General features: G+C 43.8%; 2 long non-coding RNA genes across 2 annotated transcripts in view; both read left to right on the top strand.

Annotated features, from left to right (window-relative positions):
• The window catches only part of LOC135387608 (uncharacterized), a 358,849-nt gene that overhangs the window by 124,970 nt on the left and 212,660 nt on the right, over window positions 1-21,219 (top strand). The window lies entirely within an intron of this gene.
• LOC135387607 (uncharacterized) lies at window positions 14,735-18,152 on the top strand. The gene is made up of 3 exons (XR_010421232.1): window positions 14,735-14,855; window positions 14,956-14,995; window positions 17,457-18,152. It is a non-coding gene; the product is annotated as an uncharacterized LOC135387607 (long non-coding RNA).

Raw genomic sequence — 21,219 nt, 5'->3', positions numbered from 1 at the left:
AGGCTTTTTCCCCCTGGAAAGGAAAAAGAATTGATAATTATGTCAGCGGTTGGAGTTACTGTCTTATTTTTGGCCCTAAATAATACCGCCTTAGTCTTCTTTACATTGATCTTGTCTATCTGACAAAAAAACCTACTCTAGCAATCTTATGGGACTTTGACATTATCCTCGGGAAGGCATATCCACTCCATTTCATTCTGAAGCTCTTTTTATCGGACGCAACCAAAACTTCAATTCTGTTTCTAACCACAAATGCGTTTTCTCCTCCCTTTGAAAGAAAAGGTGGCGTCCAGGCAATCTTCTACTATGTTGCACTGGCGGCGCAGAGAGACTTTGTGATCCCCGTGAGGCACCTTTGAGGAAATAACAGTGCTGACTGAAGGGGGATGTTCACTGTGCTGGTCATATCTTTTGTATCGTGCACTCTGCGTCCTTCCGGTTGAGCAAACATTTCATATCGGCGCTCACTATGTCATGAAATAGGCTCAACTTCGGTTCAGTGTCTGCCGGACTGTTTTCGTTGATGTCTGCGGGTTTTAGCTCCGCCTTCGCGTATATGTTGACTTTTTCGGTGTTGCGATCACGTTGTGATATTGGTGTGCCCGTATCGTATTTCCTAGGCTGTATAAAATGAGACACAATAAAAACCGAGTACTTTGAGTCCAGTTGGTCTCCAGCGAGATTCAGTCTCTGTTTTGAGACCTCGTTGGACTTCGATGTTGGTTTGCGTTATTTGTTCAATCTTGTATTCATTGCTTAAATATGTCCACCGTGAAAGTTGTACATGCCGATGGTTTATCCGTTGAAGTATGTACATTGCAATCGTTTTTCCTTATGTCTTTGCATTTTTCAACGTATGCGGTGGATGACCCATCACCATCGTCACTCACACGTCGTCCCTCTTGTGCGTGCGTGCGTGCGTGTGTTGTGTGTGTGTGTGCGTGCGTGTGCGCGTCCACGTGTGTTGTGTTGTGTGCGTGTGTCAACGTATAAACTAAAATCGCCGTATACTACTCTTTTTGAAGCCCTGTTTCCTTGAAAAGCTTTGAAAAGCGTGTTTGAAAGGCGTCATATTTATGGATTTAGAAAGAGCATGCTAATACTAGTACAACCGCTTATCAATCAAAAAGGACTAGGAAAAGCCGTGCGTGAACGGAAGAGATGGTCTTGCGCCATAAAACTCATCGTGTTAACTTTAAAGTAAAATCTAGTGCCTCAGTTCGGTAATACTGTGTTCCCTTTGATCTTTATTCAGTCACACTTCCCTGTGAAGTCGGAACGCCGCCGCCACCATCACCATAAATACCAATACCACCACCACCAGTAGTAGTAGTAGTAATAATAATAATAACAATAATTATAATAATTTGTGACTTTACGTTGCGAGGCCACTTCGAAAGCGACGTGGAACAAGCGTCATGACTCCTTGTTTGAGTTTACAGCGGTATTGCAGATCATACGGCCCGATAAACCCCATTTCAACCACGCCATGTGTAAAACAGCGAATTTTGAGAGAAAAACCTGGATGCCCACAATATTCGACTGCACAAAACGAAAGGAGTATAGACAATGCGAAAAAGGAAACGCGTCATGCACTTTGAACTGTTTATTTGGAAAACCTGCTGTGCGATGTTGACTAGAGGCTTCAATCCCTTTATCCCGTTGAATTATTCTGCGCGCGAACGACTGCATTCCAGCTTCGTGTGTTTAGAGCGAAAGCTTGACCGTTTGTTAGGACGAAACTGTAGTTTTCGGAGTGTTTGGAAATGTTTTCCGTTTTTACAAGTACTGCACAGGAACACAAACGATGTACATAAACCGACGTACATAAAAGGAGAAAAACTGATATTGAAAACTAGAGGGGGGAAAACCGCGAAACACGATATAGAATATAGACCCACTTGCATTTGTAAGCAAAACGGCGCATCTGCGCGTGCGTATGGAGCAGACATCGCTAGGGGTGGGGGTGGGGGGTGGGGGGGATTTCGAGCGGTCTGCCTGCCTCAGGTCCCCCAAACTCACCTCGGAAAATCGTGCAACTGAGAAGGCCGCCACTAGATACCCCACTGTTGCCGTTCCGGATCACTTCAGCGCGCTAAGTTTAGCGGCAAAATGTTTTTGTTGTTTCTGCGAATGAATCTAGTCTTTATATGTCCAAATAAAACGCGTATAACAACTTTATGTGTCGTGTTTCACTTTTTGGTCCCGGTTTTAAACGTGTTGAGCGATCGGAAGGATCTAGCGCACGGCTGCGTGCATCACATGGCGTACCTGTCGTACCAGGCGCCGCAGGCGCAGTCGTCCATTTCTCCTTCGGTGACTTGGCCTGGCTTGGATTGTGCTTCAACTGGATCTTTAGCGGGCTACAATCAAACGCAAGCCAACGTCTGGTAACAATGGGGTATCTAAGGGCGGCCTCCGGCATTGCACGCATAGGGATAGGAACAAATACATGGGAAAATGGCGACCTTGGGGGACCTGGCCTGCCTAGATTGGCGGCACGTTGCTCGGGGAAAGGATGAAAGGGGGTGGGGGGAGGGGGTCGACGAAGACGAAGGCTCACACGTCTGGTTCTACAGTTTCCTGCACTACAACCGACAGTGAAGGTCCGCTTCCTTCAGAAAGTTCAGCAGGGCTTTCTCTACGACCTTGCGGCGTTGGAGGTTGCCGCGCGGATGGACGATCCCCTCAATCTGCAGCTCTGATGTTCCAGGGTGCTGCACTGAGTTTTGGAGTTCCCGTCTGACGCCCGATGTAGCCGAACACCCAACATTATGATGTGTTCCTGCGTTGGTGGGCACCGCTGGTGGGCAAAAGGTAGTAGGAAACCGCATGGTGTGTACGGGCTTATGTGGCCATTCTGTACCGCGCGGCAAATCCAACAGCTACACCACTTTGCGGCATGCCTTTATTAACGACCGAAAACACCCAGTGGCCCGATGATCGTGCGATTTTTGCCCACCAAACCTGCCGTAGGTTCCTGTTTTCTTTCTTTTTTGAATCGCCTCTATTATTTAGTAGTGACCGATTAATTAATTATGCGCAATTAATTAGCCATTTTTTCATTATTCGTCTTAGGGCCGAGATGTAAAATTGGAAAGTTTAAGAGCATGTCGGGGGAGAAACACCCATCGCAGTTGTTTCCTGTACAGCATTATACACCTTCCGTGGAGTTTTTCTGTTCCTGCTTATACTACATCCGTTATCTGCCGAGAAGCCACCTTCAGGACAGGGCTGACAGATGATAAGAATTTGATCGTGATATAGTGATAAGAATGAAGATGATACGGAAGAGGCAACGGACGGCAGTAGTTCTCCTGTACGCTTGAGAGTTCTGAAATCGAGGCGCGCGTCCGAGTAGCTGTGCTCGCCTTATGTCACCTGGTACGCTTTCTGATTTCGCGCGCCTTCTTTCTTACCAGGAAAAAAGCTCCACACAGAGTGTACGCTGTAGGGTACAATTGCAATGGGCGTTACTCAATGGGCTGTACAACTTTCCAATTCGCATCTCGCCCCTAACACGAATAATTAAAAAAGACATCGTAGAACGTGAAGAAAAACAATGTGCAAGTTTCCGGCGATGCAGAATCAAAAATAACAAAGACGGTTAAGAGCATCAGCTGTTTACTATATACATTAAAAACAAGACTTTCGTGCAGTAGGCTGCACTTCTTCAGGTTTGAGGACCTGTTACAAGTGGTGAAGCATATATCAAAAACCAGTCACATGGTACAAGAGAAAAGGGTAAGGGTGAAGAGAAATACAAACGCGATACAAATATCAACAAAAAAAATGAAAATGAAAAACAAAACGCAATCAGTAGGAGGTGGCTCGACAAGGTCAGACAGACATACAGACGAGTCGGAGTTGTACGTCGGAGTTGTACGTGTATATAGTAAACAGCTGATGCTCTTAACCGTCTTTGTTATTTTTAATTAAAAAGGAGTTAGCTAATTAATTGCGCCTAATTAATTAATCAGCCACTATGAACAGATACAGGCTAATAACAACAACAACTTTATTTCAGGATAATGGGTGGGGAGTTTCAGCGCCGGGGGCGATCCAGGATGTAGTGTGTAGGCTAATAGAACACGAGACTGCTCACTATATTCTGAAGTTTTCACTTCCGTTTTCATTATGACGCGTGATGTTTCTTTTTCCCCTCTCTCTCTTCTTTTTTTTTTTAGACCACGGTGCACTGCAGCTTGGCCACCCTGTATAGTAATGTTGAAAGATGAAAGTCACTGAAAAGTTTAGCCAGCTGTAGGGATCGAACCCACACCTTCTGGATTACCGGTCCAGGGCTCTACCAATTGAGCTAAGCTAACACGCCTCTCCAGCGACTTTCCACAGTAACGTTGCGTTTGTCGTTTCACGTCGTCGGTTGTGGACAACAAATATTCATTTGTTGTTCGGAAGGGCTTTAACCAGTTTGGACGCGGTTGTTCTAGTCGATAACAAGCGATGTCAGGACTGTGGTGATAAGTATGGGAATAAGTGTTTTCTTATTGCTTGGTTTTAGTTATTTTCTTTCTTCGCGTTTTCATGGGGGCGATGCAAACACTGAAAAATTTTTCTTGTACAACATAACTTTGTGTAGTCATGACCAAGTCGCACATACAGTGTCACAAAAAGCCATGACAAGTTATGAAAATTAAAAAAAAAGGTCATGAGAACCCATACAACGTCATAAAAATTAATGAAGAGTTCTACACATCATAAACAAGTAATGAGAACTTATTTTTAGTCCATCCAACTCCAACTCCAAGTAATGAGAACTGATACCAGTTCACGGAAAGTTATACAGACTCGCGTGAAGTCTTCAGTGTTCTCCATAATATTCTTCATTACCTATCAACTTCATGAAAATTCTCCAATGAGTTCTCCTAATCACCAAAAATCACTGCGCAGCTCATACAAAGTCGTGAAAGCACATGCGCACACACGGGATCGGTCCCCTGTTTGAAATTCGCGACGTCGAATCTTCCACATCCTTCTCAATTACGGACTGGTAACAAGGCTCATCGTTCCAGAACTATGGGACATCAAGCCGATCTATGCTTCAGCTCCGGCAAACTGTAGGCTTTCAATTCGACTTTCCGCGCCTGCTCCGCATTTTTTCTAATTATTGTTTACTTTTCGCTTTGAGATTCGAGTGTTGTAGCTTCTTTATGTGTTAGGCCCTTTTACTTATTATTCGTTATACGCAAAAAAAAAAAAATCGAATCGTTTCCTGATGGAAAGGGCGGAAATTGTGCAGGAATGACGAGGAAAAAATTGCGAATTATTTTTTACCGGAAATTTTCTGCGGCAAAGCGGCTAATTTGCGCTCCAGTCGCATGGCCCAGCTTGTCGTGATAATAACGTGAATCCGTGAAATACCAGCAAGAGTTCTGGTGCATGTGATGATGTTTGCTCCCAGGACGTCCCATACTGCACAGTCCCACTAAAAATATGCAAGACATCGGGCTAACGGCTTTCTTTTTTTTTTTCTGTTCTCCAATCAGCGAACTCCGGTGGGATTTCACTCTATATATTTATATTAGTCTGATTGCTTGATCATTCAGTGTACTTATAAAGCTATTTAGGGTACTTAAATACTGTACTTATATTTCATATTTAAATATACTACAATGCGAAGTATTTGTGCTAAGCATTTAAATACCTCTTTCAACTAAGTATTTTGTATTTATATTTAAATACATCAAAAATGCATTTATGCCCATACGTGGACTTAGAAGGAACTTATAACTGTAACTAGTTACTTTTTGCAGTAACTAGTTACTTTTCTGGAAAGGTAACTTCTAATTGTAACTAGTTACCACTTTTGGTTTAAGTAACTCCAAATGTAACTGTAACTAAGTTACACATGTATCGCAGCATTTTCCACGCGTAAGTCCCCTGACGTCGCTCTGCGGAGGCTTCAAATATACGTCACCGTTTTTCAAACCAGGAATTTCATGATTTTTGTCATCTCATACGCAGCCGGGATGACCTCTAGACGGGATTCCACCGTGCTGCTAGGGCTAACTGTAACTTAGTTAGCTTTTGTAGTGATTGATTGATTGATTATTTAAAAGAAAACCAGGGAGAAATTGAACCTGTCTCCTGACTAGTAGCTGAGCAGCTTTTGTAGTAACTTACCAATAGCAGGTTAAGAGCTTGCATGTAATTCCTGAGGTTCCCGAAACTGTGGTCGAGCCTCGGCTCGCCTCGGCTCAGGTCGCCATATTGATTTCCCGAGTCTGATTCGGAAACGGGGTTCCACCTCACGCACAGGGAGTCGTTGACCCGCAGTACAGACTTGGGCGTAACGCGTTACTAGTAATTGAGTTACTTGCAATCAATTACTTCTAGAGTAATTTTTGAGTAATCAGTTACTTTACTGTGAAAGTAATTTTGGAGCAATCAATTACTTGTCGGAGTAATCGATTACTCAGTAATTGATTACTTTTCAGGCAGAGATTAACTTATCTTTCACATATACAGTCAACCCTCGATTTATGAACACCCTCGGTTCCCGGAAACATCGTTCATAAATCGAGGGATTCATAAACCGAAAATTCCGTTAAGTCAGTACTATCGAGCTGACGAATCAATACTTGCGAGTTGGGATTGTGTTTATAATACAATATATTGTGTAATTTTGCTTTCGACCATGCCTTCTGCTGTACACTTGGTCGACCCTAATGCGTCCACGGAAAAGCAATTTGGTGTTCGAATTTCGAGGGGATAAAAACCGAGGGTGCAATATCTGGAAAAAGATTCGTCCGTTCCGGCATCATTCATAAGACCACAAAATAATAACTTTGAAGATTTCTGTTGACCTCAGAACGATCTGTTCATAAATTGAGGGCAAAAACGGTGGGCAACTCATAGTTGGTTCCCAGAAATTTCATTCATTATTCAGATATCGAGGTTCATAAAACGAGGGAAAAATGCATGTAAAAAGTTTGGTTCCTCGTGCTCCTGTTCATAAAACGAGGGAATTCATAAATCGAAGGTTCATAAATCGAGGGTTGACTGTACTGCACCAAGTCAAACCACTCCTGCCGTCGGCCTTTGCTCTGCCGTTCTACTATAGCATTGTAATAACGTTCTGGAATTTCAGGATCTCTCTTCCTGATCTCTTCCTACACCAGTGTTGGTGGTACCTGAAGCTTTCGAGGTTTAGTGAGTCATGGGGAAGTTCCAGGAAATGTTCTTCCGCGATCGGGTCAAAGTCTTCCCGGACGATAAATACAGTTAAGCCTTATAGACCTTAGTTAAATACAGATCTACATCTGCCTGTCCTATGCGTTTTTGTTTTCGTGTTTCTTATTTCAGCTGTTCCGCTATTGAACTTTTTCTATGCTTCTTCTTTTCTGAGGCACACAGAAACGGGTATAGTTTGCGTAATGAAGTAAACACGACGCAAAAGACAGAAGGACGGAGGAGCAAACAGGACGAGCGTCACTTCCAACTTTACTGACACAATAGGTAGGCAAAAAGAAAGGAAAATACAAACAGCGCCACAGAACTCACAGGTTCAAGTACACGAGTAATATTCCCAAGCAGCACAATGTACTGAAAGTCGAGTGCAATAGGGGTGGACGGGTAGGTGGAAGACCTTGAACAGACTCGTGAAACTAAGGAACATTGATAAGACACATACCGTCCACCCCTATTGCACTCGACTTTCAGTACAGTGTGCTGCTTGGGTTGTTTATCTTATACAAGGAAAAAACGTGAAAAGATATGAAGGTTCACCCGTGCCCACCTTGAAGAAATTCTATTTCCCGCTCAGATAACGTAATCGAGGGCTTGCTAACACGATTATCTCTATTATCAAAGCTTCAGCTATACAGTAAGCTTCAATAATTTCCCGAGTAGTCTGCAATCTAGATTTCCCCAAAACAGTGGTGCTTCCAAAGTCAGGCTTACATCCACATCTGCTACAGTGAACCGCTAAGTTCCCAGAAGGCGTACCTTTTAAGGTACACTGGTGTTCTCTTAATCTAATATTGACACATCTACCTGTCTGTCCGATATACACTTTTTTACATGAGAGTGGGATTGAATTGAATGCGATTGGCTTATGATGTTGTCGGATACGTTATCGTGAAACTTCTGCGATTTCCTAAAACCAGGGTTGGCTACCGGAAACCGAAACGAGAAACGGTAATTACCGAAGTTCAACAGGAAACGAAAATGAACGGAGATAAAATTGAACAGGAAATAAAATTGTTCTGTTAGTGTTGCCATCCTCGTTGTTAGGTAACGATGCCTTTTGTCTGACTCTAGTCCTGTCTCATCAGTTAGTTTCCACTACCAGAAACCCAAATGGGAACGAAATTAAAAAATGGTAACGTTAACGGAAACCAAATTCGCAGCACGTTTCGCGCAGTGTTTTCGCGTTAATATGAAAATTGTATATATCCGCACTATTTTTTCAGTTATCATTCATTAATTCGTATATTTTCGGGACTTTCTGTCGTGTTGAGCCCACTACGCAGCAAGATGAACGCGAAAGTTTTGGATGGCATGTTATTTTTGCGCACGAGCGGAGACTTTTGAAACTTAAAGGAATGTATTTCCGTAACCTACAGAGGCAAATACTTGCTGTGTATAACATTCGTGACGAACTTTGCATAAATATCTTTAGTGTTTGTGTTTAGTGTGGCTGTGCTCTTGCATCCATTATGTAACTAGAATATCTGACATGAAAAAGCCAAAACCAGACAGTACGAGTTTCGGATGAGAAACAGAAACTAGTACCGAAATTACCTCGGAAACGGAACCGAAATTCTTAAAACGAAACGGAAACAGAAACCGCTACCGAAAATCTGTGTGTATTTTGAATCAGAAGGTGTAATAGCTATACAGATCTTGCAATGGAGCAGGCAGCACCCACGGAGGGTTGCTGATAGCTCCAAGGTTTACTTTATTTTACTAATTTACTAACTAGCTAACTAATTAACTAACTTCATTTGAAATGCAATGTCAGCCTTCGTGTTTTTTGTTTGTGCTTTAGGTTAGAGTTCATGAAATCCTTCACTCGACGCTAACATGTTCACTCATGTATACGTCACACAGATGACCCAAACCAGCCATTCTTGTAACTACCCTCAAGCGGGTGCCTTTGGCATAACTGCCATCTTGTCCTGGTCGCACGTCGTAGAGAACGTCATTTTGAGGTTATGTGACTTCGTTTACATGCCGTTTTGCCGCTTACCGACATGCTTTCGTCGTCATAAAGCCAAGAGATGAACGCATTTTGCCAGCGTAAACTATGCGGTGCTTCTTCCGCAACATGGTAGCCCATTTCGCCATAGTTAAAGTAAATCGCGTCGGCTCAGTGAGTCTTAAAGCGTGGTCGCCATTACATCTTTGGAAGTCGTCAACCGTACTAGGCGTTATGTGTAAAACTGCACGTTTTACTGCGAGATTATCGGATAAAAAGAATTACTGTGATCGAAAGACATCCATAACGGAGTGCAGAAACAACAATCGCATTGCTTTACAAAAGATTTGGCCGGCGATCACGGGCGCCGCCATTTTTAAGGTCACGTGTGCCTTGACGTTTACTGTGACGCGCGTCCAGGACCTGTCCAGGATGCATTGTGTTCGCCTAGCACGCTTTCGTAGCAATACATTGGATGCCACCCCTGTGATGTACGTAACGAATGAAATGGGTGCGAGAAGAGGCAGAGCGTGTCTTCTTAGCGTTTATCACCACGTAACAGATGGTAAATACCTGTTATTTCCCACGCCTGTTCCCAGAACTACCCAAACTTCTGCGCCACGAAATACAAATGGGCGAAGGAAGATTTACTTAAATTAGCCTCGTGTACGACACCATGAAATACTTCGAACCCCGTCCTCTCCTCTCCGTTTCCCTCTCCCTTACGTTTCCCCTCCGCGCCAACCTCTATCTCCTCCTTCCTCACAACACACACACACACGTATTTTCCCATTCGTTACTCTCCTTTCCCCTTTCCTTCTAACTCAGTGAGGCTTCTGCTCAAAATTGCGTCTGCTTCGAAGTGGAGCCAGTCCTGCAGAACAGACGAGAAGAATCCACGGTCGTTTGCATTTCAGATTGGCTCTCCCCTTTTTTCGTCGTCAGTATCATCAGCTTCGCTTCTTCCTTTCTTCCTTTCTCCAGCACTTTTTCTCTACCTCACTTCTTCCGCTTCGTCACAACGCAAGATGCATAACGTCTGCTCCGCATATATTTCGATTTCAAAAAGATGTCCTCGTGAATGCGCTGAGCAGAAATGATCTCCGCGATTCCTCTTTGTAGAGAGTACGCAAAATGTTTGCCGTTGCGAGCTTGGCCTAGGTTTTTCTCCACTGCGTCTGCTGCTGAATCTTTGAATGGAAGCTTTTTTTTTTTTTTCGTCATTCCTCGTACGTTTGCTTGGTTGAGGAGAGTAGGTCGTGTTCCGCTTTATGTTCTAGTGCCACGTTGAAAGAAAGATGTTCAAGCTTCGAGCGCTGTACGAAACAGACCTAGATTGTCTTTTGGCAAACATAGTGGATTGGAGTGGATTGGATATGAAGAAAACTATGGAAAGGACCCCGTCAGGACTGGCTACTCCAAAATGTGTTTGTGGCTGGACCGCCAGAAAAAAGGAGAGAAGAAAAAACAAACAAAGATGACATGCTCGTTGACATGACGCAACAACTAAAAGTCAGCCAATCAGGATCGCGTTTTCAACGGCCGTAGCCAATCAAGAACGTGCTTTCAGCCGGTCGTGTCCCCGCAGAAGAACCACCGTCGTCTGCGAGTTTTGATTGAACGTCCCCGCGTACTAATGGGAAAACTTGGAAATTAAGCGCAAAACGGTATCAACCTTTCTCAAAACTGATTTTCTGGAAAGCGTCCTATACTTTTTGTCTAAATATTTTGGTCTTCAGGTTCCGGGTGAGCTGCAATCATTTGCGGGTCCTTCAATTCGTAGAGCGGTGAATCGCAGTAGCAGACGAGTTCTGATTCTTAATTCCAAGAGGGAGAGGAGGCAAAGCGCAGGCTGTCTCTATCTGGATATGAAGAAAAATGTGGAAAGGACCCCGTCAGGACTGGCTACCTCAAAACGCGTTTGTGGGTGGAACAATAGAGCCAGAAAAAAAGAGTGTAAAACAAACAAAACAAACAAAGATGAAAGAGGTAGAGTGGGTCAAGCAGAAGAATGCATAAAGGAAAGAAAAAGAGAAAGGAAAGAGGGGGAGACGTGTACTGAGAAACACTCATTGGTGGATAATATCAGAGACCGCGCGGACGCAGGCAAACATAGTATCACCATGTAAACATGTAAACAGCATGGCAAACATAGTTGCGCGTTGCAGATGGCCAGTTTCTTCTTTTATGAAGGACACGAGGCTTGCGTTTGTGCGCTTTATTTGCTGGGTCCTGTATCAGGTCGATAGCAGGTCTCCGAAATGAAGACGGTAGCGTCGCTATGGAAAATTTCTGCGAATTAAAAGAACAAAATGACTAGAAGTGAGCACGGGTAACATTGACGTCGCCCGTATCAACACGGTGCCCACTGAAAGAACTGCTACGAAGCAAGCGAACTGGCTGACAAGAATATTTGATAGTAAAACCCCGCGAGAGCTAACAGACAACGGATTCCCCCACACAAAGTCTCAAACCCAGCAAAACGTTTATTGCTCACTCTTGTATGATGCGGTACCTCATCCGCGTCCGTGCCGGTACGGAGTATATTTGCACATCCGTGATCTTTGCATCTGTAGGGCGGGGGGATCCGCATACTGAAGCTGGTACGTAATGAACGTTTTTATTTCCGTAAGCACACAAACTGTTTATAAGAACGTCGTGTCATCCACCGACTTCCAGCAAAGGCGTTAACTGCACAAGCAACGCAATGGATGGATGACATGCCATTCTGGATCCACTGGGTACTACACTTCATTGTGATTGCACGTGAGGGACGTCGACAGAAACACTGACGTTTAATAGAACGTCGAGCGCAGACTCAAGTATTGTCTAGAGATGGAAAATTTCCGGAAATTTGAATCGCTCGAGAAAAAAAAACGGTTCTTTTCGGGTTTTTGTAAAAAATTGAACAAAAAAACGTGGTTACTGCATAGTCGAAGCATTGCCGGCCAAACCACAGCATACAATGAGCTAGAAGCTTTAGTAGTGTTCATCCTCTAGGCATAAGTGCAGAGCAGAGCAGCCCATGAGACTGCTGTCTACTCAGCGATAGGTAATTAGAACAACCCGTCCACTCCGACCAGAACTCCGACATTATGTGAACGCGATGGCGATCGCTTGGAGCGGCCACACTGAGCTCTAAGTTGATGGTGGTTGGCGGATTAGAGGCACCTAAGGCACTGTTGGCGGGTTGGAACGCATCAAAGGCACGAAAATTTACATTCTTGAATTTTGTCGCCTGGAAATTTTGGGCTATTTTTCCGGAGACTAGAAAAAAAAAACGAAAAAAATGTTTTTTTTTCGAAAATTTTCGGGTTTTTTTAAGGGCTTCGCATCTCTAGTCTTGTCATCTCATTCGTCAGTGCACCAGCCTCATATCTCACCCTGATACACATTACTCTCATCTTTTTTTTTTAAATCTTATTTCCCTTTAATATATCTCATCGTTCTTTCACTTTTTGTTAGTTTAGCGTTTATTTCCTAATCCTTTTCTTTTCTGTATTTATTTTTTGAATAGCAAGACGACATAACGTTGGGCTGACCTTTCCTCCTTTTTTTTTCTCTCTCTCTCTGTTCTAATAAATATACACCCTTCCCCCACCCCTCGCAAACGAACGTAACGACACAGAGAGAGGGGACCGGACAAGCGCTCAAAGACGCTCACTAGAGTTTATCCGCGGTAACTACGCTGGTATCCGCGTGTACCGCAGTGTCGCGCGATTGCATCCGTATTTTATCCGCGCTGGTTTCAAAGCCCTCGTTTCCATTTGCAATCCAGAATGTCACGTAGATATCCGCTCGGATCCGCGGCTAGAACCGCAACCGCGCACGCTTCTAACTATCACTCATCGTTGTTTCGTGTAAATCTACATCGTTATTCAGGTAAAGTGACGCTATGTCTTGAAAAAAAAGAAAAGAAAGAAAGGTTGACACAGTAATCACAATCTCACTGAAAACGAGTGGGCGTATGACCTCAGAAATCTCGCTTCTTTGGCTGCCTGATACAAATGTTCGTATTCGCAGAATACGTACGCACCATGACGACGTTACGAGCGGAAGTCTCTCGTGTAAACAGCAGTTAACGTCATATATGACCCAGATACTAGGATGTGTAACTGTCATGGGCCAACGTTTCTTCCTCATCGACCGAGCCCTCCTTTTCCTCTCTGAAAGTAATCTGTCCCATGGAGGCTCCATTAGCAAGTGCGCTGTCGAAATAGGGTTATTATGGAAATCGAGACGCCCAGCAAATGAACATTCCAGGCGTACTTCTGCTTTGGTCTCTCTCTCTCTCTCTCTTTCTTTTTTTTTTCTACTTCGCACGTAATCGTTGGTTCATCCTTGACCTGAAAGACCTCCTTGGGACTCACTGAAAACGCGGTATTTAGTCTCGTCATTTTATGTCTTCTTCATCGATAAAAACGAGCAGGGAGAAATATTCAGACTCAGTGCGCATGCGCAGAACAGTTGAGGCTGTCTCGTATCTAACCGTTTTCAAGCGCGAAACTGTAGGATTGGTACTCGGTGTTTTTGAGACTGGCTTCAGTGCGTGACGTCACAGCAATGCGGCGGCGCTGCTTACCTGTTTGTTGGGCAAAAGTTGCGCGATCATCGAGTCACTGCGTGTTCTCGGTCGTTATTAAAGGCATGTGGCAAAGTGGTGTAGCTATTGCATGTGCTACGCGGCACAGAAAGGCCAAATAGGCCGTACACGCCATGCGGTTTCCTGCTCCCTTTTGCCCACCAGGGATGTCTGCCCCATGCGCATGCGCATATGCGCCGTCTTGCTCACAAACTCAAGTGGATGTGTAATCACAGCTGAGTGGTTACCGACGAAGCTGGCTCGAAGGAGACTCGAATCACGTCCTCGTCACGTCCTCGTCACGAAAGACGTCCTCGAATCGTGGCACCGGCTGTTCCCCCTGTCTTTTTCCTTCGGACGTTTTAAGGCCGAGATCGGACATTGGACGTACGATACCTCTGAACAACATGCCGTCATATCGGAAATTATGGGTATAACCTACCAAACAATGGACAGCTGTAGAAGATAAATATCGCGCGACTCCCGGCATATGTAAACAAACTCCGACGACCGGAAGCTTTCTGCCTACTTCTCTGAGTTGAACTGCACAGTTTAAGATGACCCGCGGACAAAAATTAATTTCGCTTTCCTGAAGCATCTCAATTTGTGCGTATTAAAAACTGAAACAGAGCCCCCAGGGTGATCATAATGCGGCCGACACTGCAGTCCCTATACGGCCGATTCGCATGGAAGACCTGTTTTCCTCCGCCTTCTTCGAAGTTCCGTGCGCCACCTGTAGATCGTTGGAGAAGCGAGTAAATGAAACTCATGTATTGTTATATGTAATGTAATGTTATCTCTGTAATGTATTAAACTTCACGGGTGAACAGTTTCTAGCTTTCCATTGTGTGGTACAGGCCATTAATATTGATCGATGTGACGCTGATATGCTGTAATTATGTCATCAATCACATGTCGAAAAACAATGCTCAAATATCGTGCAAACCGCGTTTTCCTGTTTTTCTTTTAAAGAGCGGTGTATAACTTTGAGCACACGTTATAGAATACTCACGCTCAGTAACCTGCTACAACGCTGAAGGCGCAAGGCTAAAACATGTTTCGCTTCCACGTAATTCTGCTACTTCTGGTGGTGCTGTCTTCCTTTGAAAGGTAAGATAACGTGCTGCATTCGCTGAAGTTGTATTCTGCATAACGGAATATTGTTGTAGCTTGGTGCTAAACGTTGTACTCCCATTCTTTTTCTCCCCAGTGGCAATACGCGTAGACAAGCTTGGTGCCACAGATATTCAGTGAGTATATTTATGACGTCCATTAATTAATAATAATTATGTCGCTGCTGTGACTGTGGTGACCTGAAAGATCTTCTTCACGTTTCTTCCTCTGCCTTTTACGTTCCTTTTCGGAGCGGGTCCTTCGTTGTCCAAATTACTTTGCCATACGGAAATGCGGCTCCACAACAGATTGCCCCGAAAGCATTCCTTACCTCTGTAGACAATGCAGGAATTCCGTCCTCTGTGTGAGGTTCATCATTATATTTAGAAACGGGACGAATCCAGATTTTTAGGAATTCGAATCCGGATCCTTATCCAAGGACGGTTCAACGAATCCACGAATCTTACGAATCTCGGATCTTTCGAATCCTTTCTTTCAAAAAAGTTTAAACAGAAAAAAAAAAAAAAGTTACCGAGAAGTGTTTTGAAGCAGAGTATGATACATTCAGTGTGAATGAAAAATAATTTAAATAACGGTGCACATGGCTCGGAACCCATTGAAACCAGACAGTGTGGTCCGAGGACAGGAGCTCATTATAGATTACGAGGATCAGGGTATGCACGTCGCAGAACTATCTTAACAGAGAAAGATACCAGGATAGCTAAGGGCCGCTTTGCTGTCAGTCAGTACCGTCCAGGCACTAGGCGGAGAAGCAGACACAAGCTTCAAGGCTGCTGGAATAGCATACAGCTCAGCTTCTAGAGATGACGATTCATAGGGAAGCAGACACGCATGCTCGTCTGGTCTGCTGTAGACACCCTGTGCCTGACATTTCAGTCTATACGAGCAGGGACAGTCAGCCTGACATCCGCAATGAACAAATATCTCATCAAGAGATCACGATTGTTTGCTGAAGCGTCTGAAACTCCCAGCCCGCCAGGTCCACCTAAGGCGAACTACTAAGGACGCTATCTCCAAAAGTTAATAAACATTTTCGAATTGTACTCACAATACCTGTGACCTCCTGCACGTCTTTATCACACCTCCGATGGGTCAAAACTTACTTACGCTCAACAGTGGGGCAGGCCAGACTAAACCATATACCTGATGAAAGTAGGAAGTCACTGAAGAGGTTAGCCAGCTGTACGACTCGAACCCACATCTTCTGAATTACCGGCCGAGGGCTCTTATACCAGTTGAGCTGAGCTAACTCACCTCCCCAGCGACTTCCCCAAGGGTGCGTCAGCATCATTAATTTCTTAGGCACTTAAGACTTTGTATGCATTTGTCCTTTTTATGTGTTCCAGCCCCAGAACATCAATTGCCAACCAAACCATACAGCGTTACATAATCGCCACAAGAGCTGAATAGAATATTTATTTCACTTGTTTACGAAATGAGCTTGCTCGTGAAGTCGACTTGAATACTGTAGAAAACGAGTTATTCAAACGCGCAACACGTAGAGAAAACACGTTTGAAATTGTATTTTAGGACGACGTTTATATAACATAGGGTGCGTTTTCTTATTCAACTCGAGTAGCCTGGAGTTGGGTAACGACGTCAGAGCCTTTATCATCACGTGACTCCAGAGTAGTCACCTTTGACCGCAATTTTCGAACGGCTAAAGTTACTCTGCGCTCAAAATGGCGGACTGACCTGACGGGCGAGACAATGTGGAAGTGCTGGCACCTGGCAGACACTCTGTTTAACAACTTAACGCAGATGCGTGCACTCCAGCAGATTTTGGAAATGCTCGACAGTTTTTAACGAGTCCTACATTGCGAAATTGAACACCACCCATATTGTCTGTCAACAGGACGGTTGGTAGCAGACGACGCATCGTCGTCTGCTAGCTTGTGTGTGTCGTCAGAATGTCACTCCCTGGCTACTCTGGCGCCGCAGAGTTATGACGTCATTTCCGCTAATCTGGCTACTCTGGCTATTTTTCTCTGGCTGAGAGTAACTCGGAGTTGCCAGAGTTGAATAAGAAAACGCACCCATATTATATATGTGTGTGCTGATTTCTTCGTCTACTTTCTTCATTGTGCGTGTACTAACCATGCGGAAATAAATGTTATACCTATGCCATACGTGCACTCTTCAATGAGCATTGAACACGCGTGTTGCGCCATCTAGGGTGTAAGCGTCAAACTTTCAGGGAGCATCGGATCCAGTGCTTTTTGCGAAGTTTACACGTTACACGCTTGGTGGCCCCACGCGCTTGTTCAATGACCATTGAATTCAATGATCATTGAAAACTGCCCAGTGGCAGGGGTATTACACTTTTCGCAAGCAGTACTGATTTCGTGTCTGTCTCATTCTTCACTCACTATGGTCCAGTTACACATTCACATTGGATGCGTTACAGCGTTATCGCCAACCCCCTCTCCATCATTCCTGCTGTCCTCTCTCCATCCGTCCACGACTGCACGCCGCTCATAGCTACAGTTGCTTCGCGGCGCTAAAATAGAATAAAACAACCATGACATTTGAGTGTGTTCGATATTTTTCCACTTGTGCCCAATCTTTTCTTTCCAGTGCTCATTTGGCGGTAGAAAGGAACCCGGGTTTTGCGGAACAGAATGTGACTGCGTAGAATCATACAACTGGCTCAACCAACGTTCCTACACATGCTACGATAAAAGAAGACCGTGATGAAAGGTCGGCGGTCAACGGCAACAGCAGCCCTTCGACAAAACATTTCCCTATCGGTGGAGGACGCAACACGTTCGTGAATTTTTGCAGCACTATACAGAAAAAGCTTTATAACAACGCACGAGAGTTGAAAAAAAAAAAAGAGTAGATGCGCCACCTTTGGTGTGTACTCGCAGCTGAAATACAGCGACAGCTGTGACTCTACGCACTGTGGCCAGACTTTAACACGATTGATTCTGTATGTGTGAGAGTTCTTAAAGTATAATTTGTCAATATTTCGAAATTATCGGTTACAAATAATTTGCAACTGAGATGTTTGGAGCTGAGATTGTTCGGATGTTTAGAAATAAAAAGTAATGGACGACAATATCGGCGGATTCCGACTTAAGGCTTTTGCTTCAACAAAAAGTAATGTTCGGTAACGATAGGGAGCTCCTCCTAACACTACAACGGCCAATGTCAATCGCGTGTTCTCGGAAAATAAAGTTGGGAAAAAAGTTGTTGACCATCCACACTTATTTCTCTATTGAAATCAAAATATAAACAAATAAATACGAAGCATATATGGCACGTGGCCAATAGCGCTTGTTAGTAAAAGTACAGCACAGAGTGTCAAATTTTTGTGGAAAGATCGTGAAAGATCCTATAATTGTGACTGAAATGGAGTGTTGTAGCCATGGGCTTTCTAATTAGTGCAAAAAAAAAAAACGTTACCTTTCCCTGTGAATTTTTTTAGTTCAGTTAAGCTAATTAGACAAATTAATGAGGTACACTGATGGAAACCACCAGTTTGGGCGGCAAAAACCTTCACAAGTATGACGCAGAAGGTTTCTAATTTTTAACTCAAAAACTTTTTTTTTACTAATTAGGGGTCCTCTTAAGTGAAACACCCTGTTTATGGTTCATCGTGTTTTTGCCCCTTCCATTCATCCTTACCGATTCTGTCATTACCTCGCCCCCCCCCCCTCACTGTTGCTTTTATTTTTATGTTGTTTATTTATTTATATGCTTTTGCGAAGTAGCAAGCCGGCCTTCGCTAGACCAATCGTTAACCCCCCTTTTTTGCCCATTCCCTCATGCAACGAAGAAAGTGTTGCATATGTATCTTGAGATAGACCAGCTTACTTTCCTAGATGAGAGGGGCGGTGACCTTTATAGATGTATTGTGTAGATGAACGTAAGGAGACGGGTGTAACTATCCATGCCATCCCATGTCATCAACACTTTTCCATCATTTATTGTTGCTGTTGCTTCCATTACGTTGTGCGTGGCATTTAATATTGGTTGATGTAATGCTGATACACTATAAATATGCCATGTATCACGTATCGATTAACAGTACTCAATTTTCGTGCAAACCGCGTTCCTTTCTTTTTCTTTTTATTTTTTAAAGAGCGGTGTATAAATTTGTGCATACATTATAGACTATATAGTCACGCTCAGTAACCTGCTACAACGCTGAAGGCACAAGGCTAAATGATGTCTCCCTTCCACGCAATTGTGTTACAATTAAAATACAATTAAATAACTTCTGGTGGTGCTGTCTTCCTTTGACAGGTAAGGTAACCTGTTTAACTTACAGAGGCTACCCTCTGCCTAACGGATTATTGCTATTGCTTGGTGCTAAACGTTGTACGCCCATTCTTTTTCTCGGCAGTGGCAATACGAAGGCACCACCTAGCTGCCACAACAAACGAGTGAGTATATTTATGACGTCATTACTAATAATAAATATTTCGCTGCCGTCACTGTGACGACCTGCAAACTCTTCTTCACATTTCTTTCTCTCTATTTCACGTTCCTCTTCGCAGCATACGACATGTTAGAATGCGCACAAAAACACGGACTTACCAACATTAACAAAAAAGCACGGTATACTTAATACGAAGGGAACCCAGAGACAGGGGAAAGAAAACACGAAAACATACAAACTAAGTTAAGTTTAAGTTTCTTTCCCCTGTCTCTGAGTTCCCTTCGTATTATCATGTACCAGCTCGCCTGCGCCCTTGCACTTCTTCCGTTACGGTACACTTACCAACTAGCCCAACGTTGTTTGTCTTCGGAGCATGTTCTTCGTTGTCCAAATTGCTTTGCCATAATGAAATCTCGTTCTACATCACAACACATTGCCCTAAAACCGCTGCTTACCTTTATGGACAATGCAGGACTTCCGTCCTCTGACCCTACCCTACCCTACCCTACCCTACCCTACCCCACCCCACCCCACCTCATCTCATCCTATGTCATCGTCAGCATCTTTTGTTGTTGTTGTTGTTCCGTCCTTTCTATGAGGTTCATCATATATTCTAACCAAACTACCGCAAGCCACCTCAAGAGCATACATATATCGTCACCACAATAAAGATTCGTTATTCTTTATGTAGGTGTAGCGTGTCGGTTTAATTGACGAATAATTGGACTTCGTGTCCTAATCGTAACGAAAACGAAAATCTTGGAGGCCAGTGTGATTTTTTTTTCCAGGCGTTTCCTAGTTGGTTCCTGACGCTCATTTTCTTTTCTTTTACTCTTCTTCTTATTCTACTTCTTGTAATAGCAAGCCAGCCCTCATCTGGACAGTCTTTCGTTCTTAATATTAAATATATCAATCGCCCTGCTCAAGTTTGTTCTGCAGTTATGAGCAATGAGCGACGTCACAAAATATCTATTATGCGCCATCACTTCCGCGTTGCAATTGTCGTCGTACACATTGCCTTGTAGTACACGATGCTTGAACTCTCAACTTCAGAGTTTATCTCTGCGCATGCATTGTCGCAATATTTTAATTGCCGTCAACACCACACCACGAAAGAATGGCGACATATTCTACACTCTTAAAAAAAAAAGTGTACTTTAACTCCTTTCCTTGTCACATATATCACTCCCTTTTGGAGAGTACAGTTACTCTAAAAAAAAAAAAAAAAAAAAGGAGTCACGCTCGAGGGTCACGCTCTAGAGGGGGTTACGCTCTAACCCCCTACTGGAGAGTAATATTACTATCCGGCAGAGAGAAAGGTGTTATGCTACTCGCTTGAGAGAGTGAGGAGACACCTTTTTTGAGAGTAATTCTACTCTCCAAAACGGAGTAATATATGTGGCAAGAAAAAGGAGTTAAAGTACACCCCTTTTTGTAAGAGTGTAGAATATATCGCTATTCCTTCGTGGTGTGGTGTTGATGGCAATTAAAATATTGCGACAATGCATGCGCAAAGATAAGCTCCGATAAAATAGATAATAGATAAGATTAAAAATAGAGTTAAATTACACCATTTTTGTAAGAGTGTACCCGGACGGCAGAGCTACTGTGGTGCCTCTCAACGTGGCTCTAGAAATGACCTTTACGAGCGCCAGCGGCGCAGTCGCGCGGGTGAAAGCTCCGCTCGTTTGCAGTGACCCCGGACCAAAGTCGTGCCGAAAACGTCGTGCTGGTAGGGTTAGAATCCTGCCACGTGCTCTTAGGCTTTCCCTGAGTTTTCCGGGGGGGATATGTTTATTAAAGATAAAGAAAGGGGAAAGGTAAGACAGGCCAAGGCCGACTTGCTATTCCCAAAAGAGAAAAGAGAAAAAAAGAAAGAAAGAAAGGAGAAAAAAGAAAGAAGAAGCAGGAAAAGGAAAATAAAAAGGTGGCAGGGGACGATGGGGTTGCTGA

Source organism: Ornithodoros turicata, chromosome 3, assembly GCF_037126465.1.
Source record: "Ornithodoros turicata isolate Travis chromosome 3, ASM3712646v1, whole genome shotgun sequence".
Lineage (NCBI taxonomy): Eukaryota > Metazoa > Arthropoda > Arachnida > Ixodida > Argasidae > Ornithodoros > Ornithodoros turicata.
The sequence above is the reverse complement of the archived record's forward strand: the minus strand, read 5'-3'. Positions and strand labels throughout refer to the sequence as shown.